Raw genomic sequence first — 20,756 nt, 5'->3', positions numbered from 1 at the left:
CACCAGATCTCAATATTATTAATTCGGAGAATATTATTAATTCGAGGAATCATCGTTAATTAAACTTGCCACTACTTCTCAACAAGAATGGTACAAAGTCATCTTGGAGAGCAAACTAGATCTATATTTTTTTTTTCATTCCGAGACGATAGAAAGCTGTAATGAAAAAATTTTTCAAATCTGTATTGGCCACTGCCCAAAACAATTTGTAATTTTTTTTGTGGGGAGCATGGGGGCTATGTAAGTAGGCTGTTTAGGTTTTTATATTGGTAACGCCACGTAGCGCTCTGTACGAAAATCACTGGCTGTGCTGTGTGCAGTCTGTGGCAGGTTTGCATTGTTGTTGGCTATTGTAGTGTAGGGCAGCTGCATGTTAACAGCGCGTAGCGTTGCGCAGTTGGAGGTGAGCCGCCAGCAGTGATGGATGTGAGGAAGTGAGATGGCGGATTTTTGAGAGTGGATGATCTGGACGTGTGTCCATCAGAAACAGTACATTTGTAAGAATGGATGTCATGAACTGCTATATATATTATGACTTTTGAACACAATGTATTTACCTTAATACATTGTTTGTTCTGTATCAAAATCTTTCATTTGCTAACTATGCCTATCAGTAGTTTTTGCCTTCAGTAGTTTGAATCTTTATTTAGCTGGCGGTAGTGGAGCTCGCTGTATTACAGTAGTTCGAGTAACGAAGCTTTTTCTGAGGTCAGTGATTTGTGAAAGGAGTAGGTTATTGTTAGTCAGGGCCATTCTTTTGTAGGGATTTTTGAAAGTCAGATTGCGTTGCGCTAAAAATATTGTGTGTCAGTTTAAGCACAGTCATGTATAATTTTTCTAAGGGGACGTTTCAGTTTATGATCCTGATCTCCATTTTAGTTTGAAGTATTGTACGAGGCCTTCAGCTGTGCGTTAATTTAGTTCTTTTTAAATTTTACATAAAGGCCTTTAGCTGTGTTAAATTAAAATTGGAAGAATGATTTTACTGGAATTTATTCTTTGTTAAGATTTGATCTATCTGAAATTGTTTGTAATCCAGGCCCTAAGCCGTTAGTTGTTTGATGTGTTATGTGTGGCCTTCAGCCGAGGATTTACGTGAACCCCTTTTAATAAAGCCTTCAGCCATGTGTATTCCTTATATGAAAATTTTTTGCAAGAAGGAAGGGATTTATTTTAAATTGTTTGTCTGACTTGTTGTTCAGGCCTTCAGTTGTGTTTCAAATTTGTTGTGGCCTTCAGCCGTGCAGTAAGTTAATATTTCTTTAATTAGGCTTTTGGCCATTCTGTTGTAAGTTTAAAAAGAAATTTTTTGGTTACAAAAATCGTTTATTAATATGTTTTACTTGTAGTTATCCTTCAGAAGTGTAGTGTAGGCCTACAGTCGCTAATTTTTTTCAATAGTATGTTTTTTTTTTTTTTTAGTTTTTACCTTGCGCATCTATGAAATAATTGGTTTCAAAATTTACAGCAGCCCGCAATTTTATTCTGCACTTTCCAAATGTCAGTGGAAAGTACAGCATGAATGGACACCGTCTCCTGAAAGTACACAGCTGCTAACCAACTGTAATGTAAGGCCCAGGGACAGAAGACGAAATGCATACATCAACGAACGTTTCTTACACAGTTCGCGTAGTTTCAGCTTTTAATATAGAAACAGTTTTATTTACTATCGTGTAAGATTATCACCTAACCAAAGGCACATCAGAATGTAATGAAGTCTTGAACATGTCATCTTGGCTCAAAAAATAGATAAGTCACACTCAACTGGCCAAGATTCACTCAAAGTTTTCCATGTTCTTTGTGTGAGACAGCTATTATTAGAAGATCAAAGAATGCATGCAGTTCTGTATACTAAAGTTCGATTCATCATTCAAGATATGGGTGTATAATTTTACTGTCACTGTCAAGATTACTAGTATGCGTTACTATTACACTCTGCATGTCATTGTATTAAAGCTCTGAGACAGTCTGCATTTGTCTGAAATTGTGACTTAAAGTGATGTGGAATATGTGCAGTTTCACGAATTACATTCCTTGAAGCCTGCTTGCACACAGCAGGTGGTAGTAAGTCATATGTCACAGTATGTGCACACTTCTAGGTACAAGGGTAGTCGCAAGTGTTATACGGATACCATAATAATCTTCTTACTTTCACTCTCATCCACTTCATTTCCGATTGGTCTGTCTTCCTCTGTCTACATCAGCATCACTGTCACGTTGATTTCCAGAAATTTATTCATTCTCAATATTGCTCTTCAGGAAATCCGCTAAAGCCTGCTTGGGACTGTAACCGCTTTCAAACATATATCATCGTCCATTATGAATAAAGTATAACACCATATCTTCAAGGAAAAGCAATTTTTAACTGTTAATTTGTCATAACAATGCACTTGTATATATTTTCTACTAACTGCTTACAACAATAGACATATAAATGTAGGTTTAGAAGGTGAATTGTTTTCAGGTTTTTGTTTTCGTGATACAGTCGAAATTGAAAATCACATATATACTTGGTGTTTTCTCTGACCCCACAGCGGAAATTGTAAATTATTCTACAATGAACGGTGATTTAACCATAAATATTTTACTCAGATATAATGAAAAGACTACAAAAATTACATCTGCAACTTGAGAAGTCCACATCAACGTTAATATTCTTTCTTTGTAGTTAAACGAGCCATAGGGTCTAATAAGAACCCAGACACAACGTAAAGGTTGAAAGATGGAAGATAACTCCTAAACAGACACAAAATAATGCTCATACAACTCATAAAGTACATTTACTTCAAGAAGAGAAGATCCTATTTGTATTTCAGAGAAGGCGTGAACAATACCTAATTTCAAATTTAAAATTAAGTTATATCAACCAGGAATGAAATAATATAAAGAATGAACTAATTAAAACAGCACCAGAAGCACTTGGCATGAGAAAGAAATGTTGTTCTCAGATGTGTGTGTGATACTGATATAATGAAATACATTGTGTAATTAAAACTATGAAACAAGCCTACCTAGATGTGTTGAATTCCCTAAATGTTCAAGACCTTAAACTAGATTATGAAACAAAATCATATCTAATAAAGAGGGAAGACAGGAATGTTGCAAACCAGACATGGGGAAAATATGTCACACACTGAACATTATGTAAGAGTTAGAGAAGAAGAAGCGTAGAACACAATAAAATATTCGAAAAGAGGTAAGGACAATAAATAAATAAACACAACATCTGAAAATGATAGCGTGCAATACTGTGAAACACTCTGAACAGATATGGAAGATACTCCGATGTTTCTAGCTGAAGCTGAACAGAATGTAGACATCGTCACTCTGAAGGAACTATAGGGTGCAATTACTTTTAGCAGGAACAGAAAGGTTCCAGTAAGTGATACAGTATACATAAATACACAGAAATAAGAATAGTCCATTTTTGAATATGTGTCCAGGAAAAGTGGATCTACATATACAAGCCGTCTAAATCCCTGTTAAAAAGTAGCCATCAGAACTTTAACAAAACGACTATCGCCAATAGCTGAAACGATATAATCAGACAATAAACATGTCTTACATCAAAGAAGATCATGCTTGTATCATAACTTCATTACAACAAAACTGCTAGAAAAACAAAGTTTTCTTGCTTTCAGTGATTCCAAAGAAGCATACGATCAAGCAAATTGAAAAAAAAAAAAAAACTGTGGGAAATTTTAAGAAGAAGGGGATCCCATCTTATCTTATAAGAACAATACATACTTTAAATATGAATAACAAGATACAAATAAAAATAGTGGGAAGAACTCATAATATTTCTCAAATAAAGCAAGGAGTTTCGCATATATGTAACCTTTCACCTACTCTATTTATTATATACATCAAGGATGAAGCCAACCTTTGTATACAGAAAATGAAAAAAAATTAATTTAACAGATTGAATGTTAGTACACTGCTTTTTGCTGACGACTAAGTAACTGTTAATGTCCGCAGCTCGTGGTCGTGCGGTAGCATTCTCGCTTCCCACATTTACATAGTATATCAATTAAACAGGAGCTAAAGACAAAAATGGCGGAAATTATAGAAACAGAATTGCAACACAGAAACCCTTGTAGCAGACAGACAGAACGCCGTAATAATTTTTCATTATGCGAGATCACAGTCATAATATATTTCTTTAACGTCAGTACCGCCATTAGACTGTTGTTTACTTACAGTGCTACATTTACACTTACACAATCATGATTTCTGCTTCAAAGTGCCCTTATCAAGTGTTTTAAGTGTAATAAATTGCCTAAGATAGCATACTGTCGTATTGAAATACACTATTAGACACATTGTGTAAGAGTCGATATTTCTGGCAGATCCTACTGCTTTGTTTCATTACTGAGTACACCATCTTGACTGAATGACAGTTGGCTAAGAGTCAAACTGTCGTAAGAGGGTGTACGCAGTAGTGAAACAAAGCGGTAGGCTCGGCCAGAAATATTGACTCTTAGACTGTGTGTAATAGAGTATTATAATACGATAGTATGCCATCTTAGGCAATTTACAACGCTTAAAACACTTGATAATGGCACTTTGAAGCCGTAACCATGACTGTGTAAGTGTAAATGTAACACTATAAATAAACAACAGTCTAATGGCAGTACTGACTTGAAAGAGAACGCGGTAGTTTCAACAGAATAAGTTGAAAATCAACCAATCAAAATGCAATAGCAGTAAAACCAGATAAACGAAATAATTTAGTTACGATAAGTCAGACTGGCTAACTAAATAAAGTAATGATATTTTTTCATGACAATAACATTCCAGAAATACAACATAACCCCACCAACAAGTTTGTCGCCCACTAATCACTATATATTCAGTTATAAACTAGACAGATACCCCAGCCTGCCACGTAAGTAAAAAAAACTACAGATATTCGGATTTAGGTTATAACATGTTCGGTATGCTTGCCATCGTTGGTGATGATGTGGCGCAGACCAGTGGAGAAATTCTGCATGGCCCACTGAGGTGTCGAAACATCGATGATGTCCTGAATGGCTGTTCACAGCCCAGCAATGGTTTTGGGATTATTGCTGTAGGCCTCATTTTTAAAACATCCCTACAATATGTAGTCTCATGTGTTCCGATCCGGAGGATGTGGTGGGCATTAGAAGCTCATCCCACTGACCCCTGGATACCCCACAGCCAGAACGCTGTTCTAAAGTGCTCCTCCAGGACATCAAACAGTCTCCTGCTTCGATGGAGTCGAACTCTGCCTTGCATGAACCGACGTGTCATCATGAAATATTGCACCAATTATTCTGTGAGTAGACATTGCACACCCCGCAGTCACCTGTTGAGGGTGAAGATACTTCTCGATCGCGAAATGCGGATTCTCAATCCCACAAATGCCCCAATTTTGCTTATTGACGAACCAATCCAGATGAAAGTTAGCTTCGTCGTCAAGCCAAGCCATAAATGCGCATACTAATTCCCACCATATCCGCGGCCAACCATGCAGTTTGACCGTCCTAACGCAAACCGTTCAGAAGTTACGATGATTTTATTTCGTGTAGTTCAATAAATGTCATCCTATAGAGACACTAAAATTACGCTGTAAAAACTCATGAATCTTAGCCCATACCATCAAACACAAAGAAATCCCAAAAACTGTGAAATTAATGTCGTTCGATGTTATAATTCTATACAATAATATCACAACTGCGGGAGCAATGGATATCACAAAAACATTCTTCAATACAGAGAAACGTGCATCATAGCAAATCACGAATTTAAATCTCATAAAGCATATGCTTCAAAATTATTTTGAATTTAATAAGATATTTCATACAAAAGCAGATGATGTAGCAATGCGCAACTGTATAGCAGGAACGAATGAAGGCATATTCATAAATACATTAGAAGAAAAAATTTTAGTTCTAACAGCCAATTAACTAAAAAATTATATATTACTAGAGATATGTAGGCGATACACTATTGCTAATAATTGGTAATAATACTGAGATTCAAGAACAGAACAGAAATTTAACAATTTGCGTCCAAAAATGAGGTTCACTATAGAAACTGGAACCAACAATCGTATAAAGTCTTAGACCTGAAAATAAGTAAAATAAACAATAAGCATACATTCAAAATACGTAGAAAAGCAACCACTACATCCACATAATTAACAAAAACACCTAGTAATACAAATTCTCATAAATATACGTTTTTCGAATCAATTATCAATCATTTATACCGAACGATGGAAGAAGCAAACCACCGCTGACTCGGACAGACGATAATTCAGTTTACAGAAAGCATCTCAGCGTCTCAACATTCAAACAATTATCACGAAAAATTTAGTATTGTAAAAACTATATGATTATTATCATACGAGTAAGACGTAACTAAGTTTCATGATACACAATACCCACGGCTTGGTAAGCCGAAAGAAGCCAGCCTGTTCTGCAAAAATCTCTAAGCACAAACAAATAAAAATCACGTTGCTTGTGCTGGAACTGACTTGTTATAAAACATTGTGAAGGCGTCCATTAATCATATGGGTATTACATGATTGAACTTCCCTTTCGTTGGAAATCGATGTGTAATCAACACCTGTATGATTTGTGTTTCCCCGCACCCATAGATAGACTGTTGTATTTGCCGTTTTATAGAAGCAAACAACTTCCGAGAGTCATCTTCGTGAATGTCTTGCCAGATGTGGAGACGTACTATAATATCAGTGTTGATACTGCAAAGATTACTGACGGTCTGCGTGGTAAGTCAGTGTTTCGTGGTGGTCGTGTTGATTCCGCACTGTCTGGTGTTGATGTTCCACCTGACAAAGCCTGGCTTTCTGCGGCTATTTTTCGTATTGATTCTGCACTACTTTCATTAACTTCTAGTCTGGAAAATATCCCTCCCCATGATTTAATCGCGGATGGTGCTTCTATTGTAACACAATGTGAAGTGTCTACGACGATTGATATTTCAGGAGAATTTTTTTACTGATAAGCCTATGTGTGTGTGAACTCATTTTATGAATAAATTATCTAAGTATGACAGTGTATCTGATTTTATTAGTGGTCGTGTAATGTCTATGAAGTATAATACTGTTGGTGAGGTCATTGTGTATAACAAAGAGTGAAGCGTCAGCTGGAAGCACTTAATGGAACATTAAGAACCTGTAAATGTTGAAGATGTAACAAACTGTTAAATAAATTACATTTTATCTCGTCAAAAGCCGAGAAGCGGTATCTTCTTTTCATGTCTAGCCGCCCTGGGTCTTCATGTTGTGTATGCCTTCATGCACAATGGTGAGGAGAGGTGGACTACAGAGAGGTGCAGCAACTGTTATCTTAGGAAAGCTGGACAGCAGCAGAAATAATTAGCAAACATGTTAACTAGGTAAGCAGAAGATTTGCCTTACTGTATTTCTACACGTGTATGGACACTTATTCCAAACAATACAGCAAGAAGTGGAGTGCAATCAATGTCAGCAAGAATGAGGCTCTCTGAACAAAGCACGAACGACAGTGTGATGAGGCTACAAGTGGAAGTGAGGTTAGTGGCAGCTGGCTGCTGTCCTACACTACTGGCCATTAAAATTGCTACGCCAAGTTGAAATGCAGATGATTCATTGGACAGGTATATTAAACTAGGACTGACATGTGATTACATTTTCACGCAATTTGGGTGCATAAATCCAGAGAAATCAATACCCAGAACGACCACCTCTGGACGTAATAACGGTCTTCGTACGCCTGGGCATTGAGTCAAACAGAGCGTGTACAGGTACAGCTGCCCATGCGATACCACAGTTCATCAATAGTAGTGACTGGCGTAATGTGATGAGCCAGTTGCTCCGCCACCATTGACCAGACTTTTCAGTTGGTGAGAAATCTGGAGAATGTGCAGCAGTCGAACTTTTTCTGTATCCAGAAAGGCCCGTACAGGACCTGCAACATGCGGTCGTGCATTATCCTGCTTTAATGTAGGGTTTCGCAGGGATCGAATGAAGGGTGGAGCCACGGGTCGTAACACATCTGAAATGTAACGGCCACTGTTCAAAGTGCCGTCATTGCGAACAAGAAGTGACCGAGACGTGTAACCAAATCCCACCCCATAGCATCACGCAGGATGATATGCCAGTATGGCGATGAGGAATACAAGCTTCTAATGTGCGTTCACCGCGATGTCTCCAAACACGGATGCGATCATCATGATACTGTAAACAGAACCTGGATTCATCCGCAAAAATAACGTTTTGCCATTCGTGCTCCCAGATTCGTCGTGAAGTGCACCAACGCAGGCGGTCCTGTCTGTGATGCAGCGTCAAGGGTAACCACAGCCATGGTCTCCGAGCTGATAGTCCATGCTGCTGCAAACGTCGTCCAAATGTTCGTGGAGATGGTTTTTGCCTTGCAAACGTCCCCATCTGTTGACTCAGGAATCGAGACATGATACGATTCACCACAATCGCGATATGCTTGAATCAGACATTAATCAAAGTCGGAAACGTGGCATTCCTCCTCCTTACACGAGGCATCACAACAACGTTTCACCAGGCAACGCCGGTGAACTGCTGTTTGTTTATGAGAAATCGGTTGGAAACTTTCCTCATATCAGCAGGTTGTAGGTGTCGCCACCGGCGCCAACCTTCTGTGAATGCTCTGAAAAGCTAATCATTTGCATATCACAGCATCTTCTTCCTGTCGGTTAAATTTGGTGTCTGTAGCACGTCATCTTGGTGGTGTAGCAATTTTAATGGCCAGTAGTGTATATTGTGGCGACAGAGGGCGGTCGTGGTACGGAGCCACGGGAGGCGTGGCTCAGCAGGCATACGCAATTGGTTTGCCAGTACCTGCACGACCGCTTTCAGCGTCTGACAGAAACTTGCTTTTCTGTAGCCATGTTAAAGACGCCATTACAGTGTTGTCGACAAGTGGTACCACATCTCACAAAGGTGTCCTGTCCTGTTGGTATCTCTGCATTACACATCTGTTGTTAATGGCTTCAAAATTTCAAATCTAAACAACTTTGACACCTCTCTTCGCAACTATGTGTGCACAGAACGGGGAGTGCACAAACGTTCCAGACGAAATAACCACACAGTGGGTACGATTTTCTAATTAATAATCGTTTTGGAGGCAGACTTGAGGGGCTAAACCGCTGCTGGCTGAAGCAACAATTTTCTGGTACACAGCGCGCTTGAGCGCGGTGCAGACGCCGACCACGGGACGTGAAAACCAGCGGCCGGCTTGTGCGCCACCTAATTCCGTTCCGGAACCGCAGATCCTGCGTCCGATGCCGGCCGCCTCTCTGGCGACCCCGGTATAATTTGTCCTCCGAGCGGGCCGCCGCAAAGCCGCCCTAAGCGCTCAAAGTGGGAGCTCATCGCTCTGGCGCGCCGCGCGGATCCTCCCCTCTCCCTCTCCTCCCGTTGCCCTTTCTTTCTCCTCATCCTCGCCGTCTTTCGCTTCGCTTATACTCAGCAATGTGTTTTCCGAGCTCCTTACAGGGATAAACTCGCCTGTATAATCCGTCTAGCTTTACTTCCGTGCTGTTGTTCGGTGGACTTTGAAGGCCCTCCTGCGTTACCCGCCACAGTGATTTGTTAGGGGATACTCTTGAGGTGCGCACGTCGCTTAGACTGCTACAAAGCGATCCTTTAAATGCAGCGAACGCCAAACTATACGAGGCCCTACCCGAATTTTCCGAGCATATCCATTTACAAATCGGAAGACTTACTTTTAATTCCCACTGTTACCTTCAGACCTTCAAAGTGGCACATTGTGTTGCTCAGCAACGCTTGAACGAACTCCAATTCTTGGCTGAAGTGCTGCGTCTCCATTGGCTGTATCGTCTTCCAAATAAATTGCGATTCCGCATGAAACTGATCTATAGATTATGAACTGCGTCCTTTCAACTTAATTTTCGTTTTGCGAAGAGGAAGAAATCTCAAGGTGCTAGATCAGGTGAGTATTGTGGGTGGGGGGGAAACCGTAATTTTACGATTATTAAAATATTCAAGGTCATTACGCCATGGTCGCATGAATTTATATTGAAATCCAGTTTCAGCGCGATCTTAGGAGGTCATCTTAACGGTGGTTGTAGCTTCGTTGAAGTATCCACTCACACTCTGGGTCTTTATTACTAGTTACCACCCTCCTTGAGGAGTTTCTCCACAGATGATGACGAAACGTTGAGTTTCAGTACTAAATACAAGGGTGGATTGAAAAAATCTCGGAATCACCATCTACATCTACATCTACATTTATACTCCGCAAGCCACCCAGCGGTGTGTGGCGGAGGGCACTCCCTTTCCTGTTCCAGTTGCGTATGGTTCGCGGGAAGAACGACTGTCTGAAAGCCTTCGTGCGTGCTCTAATCTCTCTAATTTTACATTCGTGATTTCCTCGCGAGGTATAAGTAGGGGGAAGCAATATATTCGATACCTCATCCAGAAACGCACCCTCTCGAAACCTGGCGAGCAAGCTACCCCGCGATGCAGAGCGCCTCTGTTGCAGAGTCTGCCACTTGAGTTTGTTAAACATCTCCGTAACGCTATCACGGTTACTAAATAACCCTGTGACAAAACGCGCCGCTCTTCTTTGGATCTTCTCTATCTCCTCCGTCAACCCGATCTGGTACGGATCCCACACTGATGAACGAGTGTTTTGTAAGCCACCTCCTTTGTTGATGAACTACATTTTCTAAGCACTCTCCCAATGAATCTCAACCTGGTACCCGCCTTTCCAACAATTAATTTTATATGATCATTCCACTTCAAATCGTTCCGCACGCATACTCCCAGATATTTTACAGAAGTAACTGCTACCAGTGTTTGTTCCGCTATCATATAATCATACAATAAAGGATCCTTCTTTCTATGTATTCGCAATACATTGCATTTGTCTATGTTAAGGGTCAGTTGCCACTCCCTCCACCGAGTGCCTATCCGCTGCAGATCTTCCTGCATTTCGCTACAATTTTCTAATGCTGCAACTTCTTTGTATACTACAGCATCATCCGCGAAAAGCCGCTTGGAACTTCCGACACTATCTACTAGGTCATTTATATATATTGTGAAAAGCAATGGTCCCATAACACTCCCCTGTGGCACGCCAGAGGTTACTTTAACGTCGGTAGACGTCTCTCCATTGATAACAACATGCTGTGTTCTGTTTGCTAAAAACTCTTCAATCCAGCCACACAGCTGGTCTGATATTCCGTAGGCTCTTACTTTGTTTATCAGGCGACAGTGCGGAACTGTATCGAACGCCTTCCGGAAGTGAAGAACAATAGCATCTACCTGGGAGCCTGTATCTAATATTTTCTGGGTCTCATGAACAAATAAAGCGAGTTGGGTCTCACAAGATCGCTGTTTCCGGAATCCATGTTGATTCCTACATAGTAGATTCTGGGTTTCCAAAAACGACATTGATACTCGAGCAAAAAACATGTTCTAAAATACTACAACAGATCGACGTCAGAGATATAGGTCTATAGTTTTGCGCATCTGCTCGACGACCCTTCTTGAAGACTGGGACCACCTGTGCTCTTTTCCAATCATTTGGAACCTTCCATTCCTCTAGAGACTTGTGGTACACTGCTGTTAGAAGAAGGGGGGCAAGTTCGTTCGCGTACTCTGTGTAGAATCTAATTGGTATCCCGTCAGGTCCAGTGGACTTTCCTCTGTTGAGTGATTCCAGTTGATTTTATATTCCTTGGACACTTATTTCGATGTCAGCCATTTTTTCGTTTGTGCGAGGATTTAGAGAAGGAACTGCAGTGCGGTCTTCCTCCGTGAAACAGCTTTGGAAAAAGGTGTTTAGTATTTCAGCTTTATGCGTGTCATCCTCTGTTTCAATGCCATCATCATCCCGGAGTGTCTGGATATGCTGTTTCGTGCCACTTACTGATTTAACGTAAGACCAGAACTTCCTAGGATTTTCTGTCAAGTCGGTATATAGAATTTTACTTTCGAATTCACTGAACGCTTCACGCATAGCCCTCCTTACGCTAACTTTGACATCGTTTAGCTTCTGTTTGTCTGAGAGGTTTTGGCTGCGTTTAAACTTGGAGTGAAGCTCTCTTTGCTTTCGCAGTAGGTTCCCAACTTTGCCGTTGTACCACGGTGGGTTTCTCCCGTCCCTCACAGTTTTACTCGGCACGTACCTGTCTAAAACGCATTTCTTCTCCATTAATACTCAACATTGTCAGTGTCGGAACAGAAATTTTCGTTTTGATCTGTTAAGTACTCAGAAATCTGCCTTCTATTACTCTTGCTAAACAGATAAACCTTCCTCCCTTTTTTTATATTCATATTAACTTCCATATTCAGGGATGCTGCAACGGCGTTATGATCACTGATTCCCTGTTCTGCACATACAGAGTCGAAAAGTTCGGGTCTGTTTGTTACCAGTAGGTCCAAGATGTTATCTGCACGAGTCGGTTCTCTGTTTAACTGCTCGAGGTAATTTTCGGATAGTGCACTCAGTATAATGTCACTCGATGCTCTGTCCCTACCACCCGTCCTAAACATCTGAGTGTCCCAGTCTATATCTGGTAAATTGAAATGTCCACCTAAGACTATAGCATGCTGAGAAAATTTATGTGAAATGTATTCCAAATTTTCTCTCAGTTGTTCTGCCACTAATGCTGCTGAGTCGGGAGGTCGGTAAAAGGAGCCAATTATTAACTTAGCTCGGTTGTTGAGTGTAACCTCCACCCATAATAATTCACAGGAACTATCCACTTCTACTTCACTACAGGATAAACTACTACTAACAGCGACGAACACTCCACCACCGGTTGCATGCAATCTATCCTTTCTAAACACCGTCTGTACCTTTGTAAAAATTTCGGCAGAATTTATCTCTGGCTTCAGCCAGCTTTCTGTACCTATAACGATTTCAGTTTCGGTGCTTTCTATCAGCGCTTGAAGTTCCGGTACTTTACCAACGCAGCTTCGACAGTTTACAATTACAATACCGATTGCGGCTTGGTCCCCGCATGTCCTGACTTTGTCCCGCACCCGTTGAGGCTGTTGCCCTTTCTGTACTTTCCCGTGGCCTTCTAACCTAAAAAACCGCCCAGCCCACGACACACAACCCCTGCCACCCATGTAGCCGCTTATTGCGTGTAGTGGACTCCTGACCTATCCAGCGGAACCCGAAACCCCACCACCCTATGGAGCAAGTCGAGGAATCTGCAGCCCACACGATCGCAGAACCGTCTCAGCCTCTGATTCAGACCCTCCACTCGGCTCTGTACCAAATGTCCGCAGTCAGTCCTGTCGACGATGCTGCAGATGGTGAGCCCTGCTTTCATCCTGCTATCGAGACAGGCATTCTTCACCAAATCAGATAGCCGCCGAAAGCCAGAGAGGATATCCTCCAATCCTTAGCGACACACATAATTGGTGCCGACATGAGCGACCACCTGCAGATGGGTGCAACTTGTACCCTTCATGGCATCCGGAAGGACCCTTTCCATATCTGGAATGACTCCCCCCGGTATGCACACGGAGTGCACATTGGTTTTCTTCCCCTCTCTTGCTGCCATACCCCTAAGGGGCCCCGTTACGCGCCTGACGTTGGAGCTCCCAACTACGAGTAAGCCCACCCTCTGCGACCGCCCGGATCTTGCGGACTGAGGGGCAACCTCTGGAACAGGACAAGCAGCCATGTCAGGCCGAAGATCAGTATCAGCCTGAGACCGAGCCTGAAACCGGTTCGTCAGACAAACTGGAGAGGCCTTCCGTTCAGCCCTCCGGAATGTCTTTCGCCCCCTGCCACATCTTGAGACGACCTCCCACTCTACCACAGGTGAGGGATCAGCCTCAATGCGGGCAGTGTCCCGGGCAACCACAGTTGTAGTCCGATCGGGGGATGCGTGGGACGAGCTGGCCGTCCCGACAAACCCCCATCAGGACCCCCACAGTGATGCCCATTGGCAACAGCCTCAAGCTGTGTGACCGAAGCCAATACTGTCTGAAGCTGCGAGCGAAGGGATGCCAACTCAGCCTGCATTCGAACACAGCAGTTGCAGTCCCTATCCATGATAAAAACTGTTGTGCAAAGAACGTCTGAACTAATCTACAGAGAGCGCAAACAAATTGACACAAAATTTAAACGGTTATTAAAATACAAGATTACCTAGTAAATGCAGTAATGCTGCTACTTGCGCACTGCTGACACACTGCTCGGCGGCGGAAGGAGACTACGCGATTTTACACTATTCAGGTACTAAAACGCGATGCTACAACTCTCAAATACTATAATACGCCCGAAATTTATGAATTAAACAATGCAAGTACCAAAAACATGCAAAGAAATTAAGAATTAAACTATGTAACAAATGAGTGAGCTAGGAGTATACGACTTGCTGCTGCAGCTGCTTATCCAACGCGGCAGAGGTCACCGCTAGCGCAACGAGTTGTTCACGTTATATTCGTGGGAGCGTTGCTTGTAAACATGTGCCATGTCAGTGCTCTTGGAAGAGAGTGTGGTGGTGACGTGGCTCTGTAGTTGTTCACGCGTAGTGATTTGCGAAGATGGAAAAAAACGAGATTCGAGGAGTGACTAAGTACTTCGTAAAGAAAAGTATGAAAGCAAAGGACAATCATGCCGATTTCCAGAATACACTGGGGGATTCTGCTAATTCATATTGAACTGTTGCCTAGTGGAAAAATGAATTTAAATTTGGTCGGGAGAGCTTAGATGATGATCCTCGCAGTGGTCGACCGAGATGTGTCACTACTCCAGAAACCATTGGAAAAGGAGACACGAACAAGATTTCAGGCGCCTGTTTCTGACCACACATGAAACTAGTGCACTACTATACCCCAGAGACGAAACAACAGTCAAAGCAATGGAAACATCCTGATTCTCCGCCACCAAAGAAAGCAAAGACAATTCCTTCGGCGGGAATGGTCAATGCATCAGTGTTCTGCGATGCGAAGGACATTCTGTTTGTAGATTAATTCAAATGGTTCAAATCGCTTTGAGCACTACGAACTTAACATCAGAGGTCATCAGTCCCCTAGAACTTAGAACTACTCAACTAATCTAAGGACATGACACACATCCATGCCCGAGGCAGGATTCGAACCTGCGACCGTAGCGGTCACGTGGCTCCAGCCTGAAACGCCTAGAACCGCTCGGTCACTACGGCCGGCTGTAGATTAATTGCCCCCTGGACCAACAGTTAGTGGGGAACACTATGATAATCTCCTGTACAAATTGCAGCAAAAGATACGAGAAAAAAGGCCAGGTTGAAGAAGGGAGAAAGTCATCTTCCACCAAGACATTGCGCGCCCGCACACATGTGCCGCCGCCATGGCGAACGTTCACTAACTACGGTATGAATTGTCGCCAGACCCACCTTATTCACCTGATATGGCTCCGTCAGACTTCCATCTCTTCCCAATACTGAAAATTTTTCTTGGTGGACGAAGTTTCACTTCAAACGAAGAATTGATATCCGGAGTTGACAACTATTTTGCAGGCCTGGAGGAAATTCAAGGCACTGGAACATCGAAACTTCGTGGCAGATTAAAACTGTGTGCTGGACCGAGACTCGAACTCGGAACCTTTGCCTTTCGCGGGCAAGTGCTCTATCAAATGTGCTACCCAAGCCCGACTGACGACCAGCCCTCACAGCTTCAATTCTGCTAGTACCTCGTCTCCTACCTTTCAAACTTCACAGAAGCTCTTCTGTGAATCTTGGAGAACTAGCACTCCGGGAAGAAAGGATATTGCTGAGACATGGCTTAACTACAGCCCGAGAGATGTTTCCAGAATGAGATTTTCTCTCTGCAGTGGAGTGTGCGCTGTTATGAAACTTCCTGGCAGATTAAAACTGTGTACCGGACCGAGATTCGAACTCGGGACCTGTGCCTTTCGCGGACAGGTGCTCCACCATCTGAGCTACCCAAGCACGACTTACGACCCGCCCAGCTGTGAGGGCGAGGCCGAGGGAACTGTGGAGCACCACGGGTCACAGACGGCACATAGTTCAGTAGATATGACGTCATAAGCCAAGAGATGCCTAAAAACAGCCTCATCGAGCACGACATTTTAATTTATTACATCTTCACTAATAACGCTATTCGCTACACTTCTTGCAGACAGTATCCACAGATGGCGATGAATGTACCTGCAAATTTATAACATAGCACGAAAAAAATTTCAGGGGATATGGCGTGATAAGCATTGAGCTTCGTGCAGTTGAAACTGCTGGGCGAAATTCACTGGATATACAGCTGAAACATATGACAAATACGTCACATATATGTAAAATATGTGTGCACATGCTAACAAAGCCGCGGATAAAAGGTCATTCTAAGTCCATGGGTCTATTTCAACCAAATTTAGTATACACAATACATATACTTATTTGCAAGGGAATACTGAGGGTGAGATCCAGTAACCTCCTGTTACGGTGGGAGTAATTGTTGTTGTTGTTGTGGTCTTCAGTCCTGAGACTGGTTTGATGCAGCTCTCCATGCTACTCTATCCTGTGCAAGTTTTTTCATCTCCCAGTACCTACTGCAACCTACATCCTTCTGAATCTGCTTAGTGTATTCATCTCTTGGTCTCCCTCTACGATTTTTACCCTCCACGCTGCCCTCCAATACTAAATTGGTGATCCCTTGATGCCTCAGAACATGTCCTACCAACCGATCCCTTCTTCTGGTCAAGTTGTGCCACAAACTTCTCTTCTCCCCAATCCTATTCAATACTTCCTCATTAGTTATGTGATCTACCCATCTAATCTTCAGCATTCTTCTGTAGCACCACATTTCGAAAGCTTCTATTCTCTTCTTGTCCAAACTATTTACCGTCCATGTTTCACTTCCATACATGGCTACACTCCATACAAATACTTTTAGAAATGACTTCCTGACACTTAAATCTATACTCGATGTTAACAAATTTCTCTTCTTCAGAAACGCTTTCCTTGCCATTGCCAGTCTACATTTTATATCCTCTCTACTTCGACCATCATCAGTTATTTTGTTCCCCAAATAGCAAAACTCCTTTACTACTTTAAGTGTCTCATTTCCTAATCTAATACCCTCAACATCACCCAACTTAATTCGACTACATTCCATTATCCTCGTTTTGCTTTTGTAGATGTTCATCTTATATCCTCCCTTCAAGACACCATCCATTCCGTTCAACTGCTCTTCCAAGTCCTTTGCTGTCTCTGACAGAATTACAATGTCATCGGCGAACCGCAAAGTTTTTATTTCTTCTCCATGGATTTTAATACCTACTCCGAATTTTTCTTTTGTTTCCTTTACTGCTTGCTCAATATACAGATTGAATAACATCGGGGAGAGGCTACAACCCTGTCTTACTCCCTTCCCAACCACTGCTTCCCTTTCATGTCCCTCGACTCTTATAACTGCCATCTGGTTTCTGTACAAATTGTAAATAGCCTTTCGCTCCCTGTATTTTACCCCTGCCATCTTTAGAATTTGAAAGAGAGTATTCCAGTCAACATTGTCAAAATCTTTCTCTAAGTCTACAAATGCTAGAAACGTAGGTTTGCCTTTCCTTAATCTTTCTTCTAAGATAAGTCGTAGGGTCAGTATTGCCTCATGTGTTCCAGTATTTCTACGGAATCCAAACTGATCTTCCCCGAGGTCGGCATCTACTAGTTTTTCCATTCGTCTGTAAAGAATTCGCGTTAGTATTTTGCAGCTGTGGCTTATTAAACTGATTGTTCGGTAACTCTCACATCTGTCAACACCTGCTTTCTTTGGGATTGGAATTATTATATTCTTCTTGAAGTCTGAGGGTATTTCGCCTGTTTCATACATCTTGCTCACCAGATGGTAGAGTTTTGTCAGGACTGGCTCTCCCAAGGCCATCAGTAGTTCCAATGGAATGTTGTCTACTCCGGGGGCCTTGTTTCGACTCAGGTCTTTCAGTGCTCTGTTAAACTCTTCACGCAGTATCGTATCTCCAATTTCATCTTCATCTACATCCTCTTCCATTTCCATAATATTGTCCTCAAGTACATCGCCCTTGTATAGACCCTCTATATACTCCTTCCACCTTTCTGCTTTCCCTTCTTTGCTTAGAACTGGGTTTCCATCTGAGCTCTTGATGTTCATACAAGTGGTTCTCTTATCTCCAAAGGTCTCTTTAATTTTCCTGTAGGCATTATCTATCTTACCCCTAGTGAGAAAAGCCTCTACATCCTTACATTTGTCCTCTAGCCATCCCTGCTTAGCCATTTTGCACTTTCTGTCGATCTCATTTTTGAGACGTTTGTATTCCTTTTTGCCTGCTTCATTTACTGCATTTTTATATTTTCTCCTTTCATCAATTAAATTCAATATTTCTTCTGTTACCCAAGGATTTCTACTAGCCCTCGTCTTTTTACCTATTTGATCCTCTGCTGCCTTCACTACTTCATCCCTCAAAGCTACCCATTCTTCTTCTACTGTATTTCTTTCCCCCATTCCTGTCAATTGTTCCCTTATGCTCTCCCTGAAACTCTGTACAACCTCTGGTTCTGTCAGTTTATCCAGGTCCCATCTCCTTAAATTCCCACCTTTTTGCAGTTTCTTCAGTTTTAATCTACAGGTCAGAGTTTGTGGTCAGAGTCCACATCTGCCCCTGGAAATGTCTTACAATTTAAAACCTGGTTCCTAAATCTCTGTCTTACCATTATATAATCTATGTGATACCTTTTAGAATCTCCAGGGTTCTTCCATGTATACAACCTTCTATCATGATTCTTAAACCAAGTGTTGGCTATGATTAAGTTGTGCTCTGTGCAAAATTCTACCAGGCGGCTTCCTCTTTCATTTCTTAGCCCCAATCCATATTCACCTACTACGTTTCCTTCTCTCCCTTTTCCTACACTCGAATTCCAGTCACCCATGACTATTAAATTTTCGTCTCCCTTCACTATCTGAATAATTTCTTTTATGTCATCATACATTTCTTCAATTTCTTCGTCATCTGCAGAGCCAGTTGGCATATAAGCTTGTACTACTGTAGTAGGTGTGGGCTTCGTATCTATCTTGGCCACAATAATGCGTTCACTAAGCTGTTTGTAGTGGCTTACCCGCGTTCCTATTTTCCAATTCATTATTAAACCTACTCCTGCAATGACTTTGTGTTTATAACCCTGTAGTCACCTGACCAGAAGTCTTGTTCCTCCTGCCACCGAACTTCACTAATTCCCACTATATCTAACTTTAACCTATCCATTTCCCTTTTCAAATTTTCTAACCTACCTGCCAGATTAAGGGATCTGACATTCCACGCTCCGATCCGTAGAACGCCAGTTTTCTTTCTCCTGATAACGACATCCTCTTGAGTAGTCCCCGCCCGGAGATCCGAATGGGGGACTATTTTACCTCCGGAATATTTTACCCAAGAGGACTCCATCATCATTTAATCATACAGCAAAGCTGCATGCCCTCGGGAAAAATTACGGCCGTAGTTTCCCCTTGCTTTCAGCCGTTCGCAGTACCAGCACAGCAAGGCCGTTTTGGTTATTGTTACAAGGCCAGATCAGTCAATCATCCAGACTGTTGCCCTTGCAACTACTGAAAAGGCTGCTGTCCCTCTTCAGGAACCACACGTTTGTCTGGCCTCCAAACAGATACCCCTCCGTTGTGGTTGTACCTACGGTACGGCTATCTGTATCGCTGAGGCACGCAAGCCTCCCCACCAACAGCAAGGTCCATGGTTCATGGGAGGGGGGGGGGGAGTAATAACGTGGAATATCTGAGAATCTATCGTTGACAGGTAATATCGGCTGACTGAATAATTGTCAATATCGGTGAAACTCTCCAACAGCCGTGTAACCGAGATTTTATTTTATTTTGAAGGCTTCGAGTTTCGGCATTCGACTACGCTGTCTTCAGGCCCCATATGCATCTCTCAAAATAAATGATAAAGTCATATAGAAGTCAATAGTTTCACTAACGCTTTGTTCGAAGGCGTTGTTGCTATAAAGTTTTCGAATGAAGCACTACTGAAACGATTGAAGTCGCGACATTCAGGGATTTGTGGCATTATATGATATTACCGTTTATTTGGTGAGATGCATATATGGCCTGAAGATGTTATAATGGCATACACGGCTGTTGGAGAGGTTCATTGATATTGACAATGATAATGTGGAGACGGAGACTGACAGACCGAGAGGGAGAGAAAGTAGATGGACCCAGGTATGGGGCAGCAGGAAATGGACTGAGAGACGGGGAGGTGGAAATGGACACAGAAAGTCCACACGCGATACAAAATTGATGTATGAATAGCTCACCTCGAAACTATTACCTACTGCATGTGCCCCACGTTTCCCGAAACAAATTTTACAAGTTTTCTCATGGCTATTAAAAATTCACAGTTACAAACTTTCAGAGCTCTCTGTATGGGATAGGTATCTGTATGAATCTAGAAGAAATTATTTTATACCTTTTAGTCTGATTTAAAAGTGTGCTATTTTAAATGTTTGTTTTCATTAAAATAATATATTTTCTTACAAGGCAACAGAGTACCATAATACGTCAAGTTCAAGGGGTAAATTTTTGTTTTTTTACGTTATCTCAATGAGCTGTGTCGATTCGTATCAACTGCGGGCTGTAGATCGAAACCCTGATTCGATTCGCTCTCGTCTCCGCACGACGATCTTGTGCCATGTCTTCCGGTTTGAAATGTTTGCGAGGCGTGCGTGTGGTGAACGGAAAATCACGGGGAACGAGGAGGAAGGAAGTCGGTTGGAGAAAACGTGTGTTG

This window comes from Schistocerca serialis, chromosome 7, assembly GCF_023864345.2.
Source record: "Schistocerca serialis cubense isolate TAMUIC-IGC-003099 chromosome 7, iqSchSeri2.2, whole genome shotgun sequence".
Lineage (NCBI taxonomy): Eukaryota > Metazoa > Arthropoda > Insecta > Orthoptera > Acrididae > Schistocerca > Schistocerca serialis.
The sequence above is the reverse complement of the archived record's forward strand: the minus strand, read 5'-3'. Positions refer to the sequence as shown.